This window comes from Watersipora subatra, chromosome 6 (assembly GCF_963576615.1).
Source record: "Watersipora subatra chromosome 6, tzWatSuba1.1, whole genome shotgun sequence".
In the NCBI taxonomy this organism is placed as follows: Eukaryota; Metazoa; Bryozoa; class Gymnolaemata; order Cheilostomatida; family Watersiporidae; genus Watersipora; species Watersipora subatra.
Window position 1 is genome coordinate 16,840,407 of NC_088713.1, and position 5,550 is coordinate 16,845,956.

Consider the following 5,550-nt stretch of genomic DNA (forward strand, 5'->3'; position numbering starts at 1 on the left):
CGTATTAATGATTTCCTACAAAACCTAATATAATCGTAACCAGCATTTTTAATACATATTATTTTAAGTCAATGATGTAAAGACCTGAATAGGCTATTATCTATGTCTATGTAATCAACCGATAAGCATTAGTGTAACAAAATTAATATTTGGCCATCAGGGCTATACAATGCATTCAGAAGTTTTTGAAAATCTCTTGAACTGCTGGCTGTCAGTATGCGACAGTACAGCTTGACACTTGACACTTTTTGGGCAGAAGATTGCCCTGCTTGGTGGAAGGTGTCCGGCTTGCAAGCTAATAGATATATAATGAGAGGGAAGTGGGATAAATCCCTTCTTCTTTACTATAATAAGGGCTGTGTTTGTCTGAAGTTGGAGGTTGGGAAAAAGATTGCATCATGCTGGATTAGATCTCACCATTTTCTGCATGGAAGACCAGCACTCGAACAACAAGAATACTAAACCATTCGACTACCCAGCGGTAGTGTCACAATGGACACACAGAGCACAGATAAGCAATTCAAAATATAAATCTTTTCCTCACTTTCAATCCTTTTGAGACTAGATGTGTGCACTGCGCAGCACTTTTTCTGTTTTGTGTCAGCAAGTATAAGCGTATTACCCGCTGTCTAGCAAAGATACAAACCTAATGTTGTGAATTTCTGTTTGCCTTTGTGCTATATTTAAGCCATGGCTAACTAACAATGAAACATCTTGCGTGACTCATTTTAAGTCGACCAATCATTTTGCAGCTAATATCTACTTGTCAAATCAAAAGTTGCAGAAATGAAAATATATCTATTAATAGTATAAATTTATTACGTGATTATAAAACTTCAGGCTATCTTGACTAAAGTGATGCTCCTGTAATTTCATTTATCGTTAAAGCATTCAAATGGTTTTAAAGAAGTTGCCCCATCTTGGATTTATTTGTAGCTATTATTTTTGTCTGTTAACATCTCTGTCTGTAACTGACACAGTACTTATTTTTTTCACAGTGTCTAGCCACAATCTGCTAGACTAGTTTAACTAACTATTATTTTATATATAAAAGTATATATAAAAAATACATGTAAAATGTTATAAAATTTATAATATATATATACATGTACATAAATATATATATTTTTATATATATAAATATACGTAAAAATTTTATATATATAAATATAAAATTATATATGTAAAATATATATAAAAATATATTTTTATAAAAATATAAAAATTTATTTTTACAAAAAAAATTTTATTTTTACAAAAATAATTTTTATTTTTATAAAAATATAAAAATATTTTTTCTATATAATGAAAAAATATAAAATTACCATTATTTAAACCAGTATAATTAAAATTCTTCAGTAACTATTTTGTTCTGATAGTCAATCAACAATTTAAAACTATATTCTTCACCTCAATCTGTGTGTTTTGGCCAAATTTTAATGTCATTGTCCAGCTGCATGGTCATCTTTAGTTGGCTCTTTAATTTCTTTTGTCTAATAGTTCGCTTTTAAAAATTTGAATTTGACAAGTGCATGGGCTTGCTACCAGCTGCCATAGCTCAGTGGCTAGAGCGCCTGTCTAGTAAACAGGAGGTCATGAGTTCGATCCTCATTGGTGGCTTCACACATTTTATTGTTTTCAACTTACTTTTAGTACTTTCATATGATTATTGCATCAGTAAAACCTACTGAAATTTCGAAGTTGCAAAGATTTCTAACAAAAATAGCAGTTTCGAGTTATTTACCCCTTGATGATATTTGTTTACATAAAGTTTACAACTATTAACCTGGCAATCCGGTGCACCAAGTGAGATCGTCAAATGTAATAATTAGCCGCACAATTATTCCAGAATATGGCAAAACAGTGGATTGGTACAAGTGGTAGGGTTTCTGTCTGCCAAGCTGAAAATCACCAGTATACGGTACTGATAAGAATGACATCCCACTTTAAATGGCTCTCTACAACTGGGCATGTCTCTGGTCGTTGAAGGTCCCTTACCACTGGACTCAGACATGTCCAGCATAACAGAGCCATTGTTTGTGAAACAATGCTCTTAAACAACTGCGCAGGCTCCGGTTGCAACAAGCTAAGCAGACATTATACCCCAGCTTCAAGAGATTGCTCATGCATTATAAATTAATAAATTAATTTGCTTACTAAAAATAGACATAAACTCTTTAAATACTGTCCAACCACTCTACATGGTTTCTTTACTAATGCTGAGTCCAGCTTACCAAATGATGCTCAATGATTCTGAATGGGAACTCAAATGAAGAGCTGACCAGATTCTTACCCCAGAGGTTTCACTATCTTCTATTCATTCCCAAGGGCTAGTCTGAGATGTTATAAAATGCACCCTTTCCACTGACTTCCACATTAATAAAAACTACCCCATTTCATTTCATCACCGCAGAATAATTGCCCACTTTTTGGCTCAATCACTCAATGAGACAGGTTTGGCCCCTATTCCCAGCACCAAGCACAAAACATACCGTCTTTTATGAAACCCCTCTAGAGTGTCTGGCCACCAAAAAGCACCCCTAAAACATGCTTTTTTTGTCAAGCCTTTGGGGATGAAAGTTGAGAGAGAAAACCTTTGGCTTCTTACCATCTCTAGTCTAGACTCCAGCATTCTATAAACAGCTCACAGAACTCAGGAGTTCTGAGTGATGAAAGTCTTGATACACCCATGAATTAATTAAGAGAGATTTGGGAAGAGATTGATCACATTCTTTAGTGATGAGTCACCCTATTATTCGTAGTTAGTAGACACAAAATCAAACGAGCTCGCTCTTTGAAACCGAAAACAAGCATTTAATAGGAAATCACCAGAATAGAATCATACATTTAATAAGCTTTTATTATGCTAATACTTGCTGAATTATTCACAGTAAAATATGAAATAATTATAATTACTACAGATAATTAGTTTGTACCTAAACTAGTACACATGAGGATTCATACTTTTCTCTCCATCTCTCGCTCTTCTCTCTCCTCTCTCACTCTCTGTCTTCCTCTTTCCCTCTTTCTTTCCCTCTCTCTCCATCTCTCTCTCTCTCTCTCCATCTCTTTCTTTTCCCTCTCTTTTCTCTCTTGCTCTCTCTCTCTCCCTCTCTCCTCTCTCTCTCTCTCTCTCTTTCCCTCTCTCTCTCTCTCTCTCTCTCTCTCTCTTTCCCTCTCTCTCTCTCTCTCTCTCTCTCTCTCTCTCTCTCTCCCTCTCTCTCCCTCTTTCTCCCCCTCTCTCTCTCTTCATCTCTTTCTTCTCCCTCTTTCTTCTCTCTTCCTCTTTCCCTCTCTCTCTTTCTCTCTTTTTCTTTCGCTCTTACTCTCTCTCTTTCCCTCTCCCTCTCCCCCTCTCCCCCTCTCCCTGTTTCTCTCTCTCTCCTTCTCTCTCCCTCCCTCTCTCGCTCTCTCTCCCTCTCTCTCCTCTCACTCTCCCTATCCCTCTCTCTCTCTTTCTCTCTCTCTCTTTCTTTCTCTCTCTCTTTTTTTCTCTCTCTCCCTCTCCCCATTTCGCTCTCTTTCTCTCCCTCTCCCTATTTCGCTCTCTTTCTCTCCCTCTCCCTCTTTTCTGGTTAGTATACTGCTAAATGGACAGCCAAAAAGGTGGCTAGCAAAATAGGTTCATGTGAGGGCAACAGAGTTAGTTGCTCTATTCTAAAATTGAATTGTACAAAAGTGTTTTGTTTTATGCATTGATGTAGCATTTGAGTCTAGCGCGCTAGGAGTGAGTCTCAGGTGAGCTGATAAAGCACAGAGAATAAGTGTGTGCACAATCATTCATGAGTTTGAGAGCTTCCCGACCTCCAATCCTGGCTTCGGACAGACGGATAGACCAGTACCTTGGCAGTCTCACGCGCTGAGAGAGATCGTGAGGTGTGCTGATAAAGTACAGATAATAACTATCTGTACAATTGTTCATATGTAGCTGATTTCAGTTCATTGGGGCAGATATTACAGCATGTGTCTACTATGCCAAAAGTTGAGAGTTCGAATCCGGCATGATGCACAACTTTTTCCCATCATCTAACCATGGCTTCGGACGTAAACGGCTTTTATAGTAAAGTTTATAGTAAAAATTGCAAGTCCTGAAGTATGCATCAGTAATAGTTTTTCATACAATCAGAATAGTTTTGGTTTAGCTGCCACAAAACCCAAAAACAGCGATTTAAGTGATTTTACTGAATCAAAAAGATAAATTTTATATTTCGACATCAAAGTAACTAATATAGTTTGTAAATTGTCCTAGTTTTACTAGCTGCTACTTTAGAATAGAGCATGAGCACTTTTACTAACCATTTATTTTTTATCTTATGTCATCACTGATGCCATTTTGTAAAAATAAACCACTTCACGACATGGTGATATTTAATACTTAATTATATTTCCAAATGCCGAGGTTCCCTTGCCACTGGACTCACACACATCCAGCCAACATAACAGAGCCTTTGTTTGCACAATAATGCTCTTAAAAACACTCACAGTGTCTGCTTGCAGTGAGCTAAGCAGACATCTTAAAAGGATTGCTTGCTCATTATTAGTTATTCAGTTGAGGGGGCGCTTTATGTTATGTAACCCTGAGATCAAGAACTGCAGCTAACTTTGCATACCGAAGATTGACATATAGACTCTATTCAGCCTGTTCAACCGCTTTACATGATTTCTCTACAAATGTTTTGTTCAATCTGTCAGTTGCCATTTCTTTAAAACCGAAAACTATCATAACATAGTGATATTTGACCCAAATTTATCTCTCTAACCAACCTTTGGCTGTTGTAATGTTAAACAGGATGTGCCATTTTGTTTACGGAGCATCTTCAAACGAATGTCAGCAGAAGGGTCGATGCTCTTCTCATCATGATCATTTTTGTGGTGATTGTGTCACGCTGACTTTATCTTGCAAGTGTTATTATTCATACCCATTTAGTATCTTTGTGTTGTGCAACCAGAAATAAATACAAAAATAAATGTTTTTGACTAGATGACTTATTATTGTAGAAAGATATTTTTGGGAATTTGGTTCGCTGTATACAATCTGCTATAAGAACTGTGCTTGCCCATCTTTCTGTCTGTTTGTCTGAAGCCATAAGAAGAGCATTGAAGAAAAAGATTTGCACCGCACTGGAATTGAACCTAGATGATCAGTTTTTAGCTAACTGCACAACACACCACAAGATTACCTTCCAGCTTCAAGGAATAATTGTACACATGTTTATTATTCATGACGATCTTTCACCGCGCATGGGACTGCTAGGGTCCTAGTGATAATAAAGGCAATGTTAAAACTAAACCATTTCACTAGTAGGTATTATAATGCACAGAGTAAGAATTTTAAGCCGCGCACAGAATATGGAACTTTTTAAAGTACAAAATATGGAAATTTCTAGCTTTTAAGCTCTTATATTTGGATTACAATTAATCCTTCACTTTTGTACTCGGGCACCTTTTAACTGCAACATTGAATCACAGGCTAACTAATATTCTCTGTTGCGGCACATCAAAGACAATTAAAGCCCTCTGCAACACTAATCCCCTTATGAGTAGTTTTTA

The 5,550-nt window shown here is 36.5% G+C and overlaps 1 non-coding gene across 1 annotated transcript; it reads left to right on the forward strand.

The window, feature by feature from the left end:
- The first annotated feature begins 1,547 nt into the window (after positions 1 to 1,547).
- Positions 1,548 to 1,620, forward strand: Trnat-agu (transfer RNA threonine (anticodon AGU)). The gene has a single exon. It is a non-coding gene; the product is annotated as a tRNA-Thr (tRNA).
- The last annotated feature ends 3,930 nt before the right edge of the window (positions 1,621 to 5,550 follow it).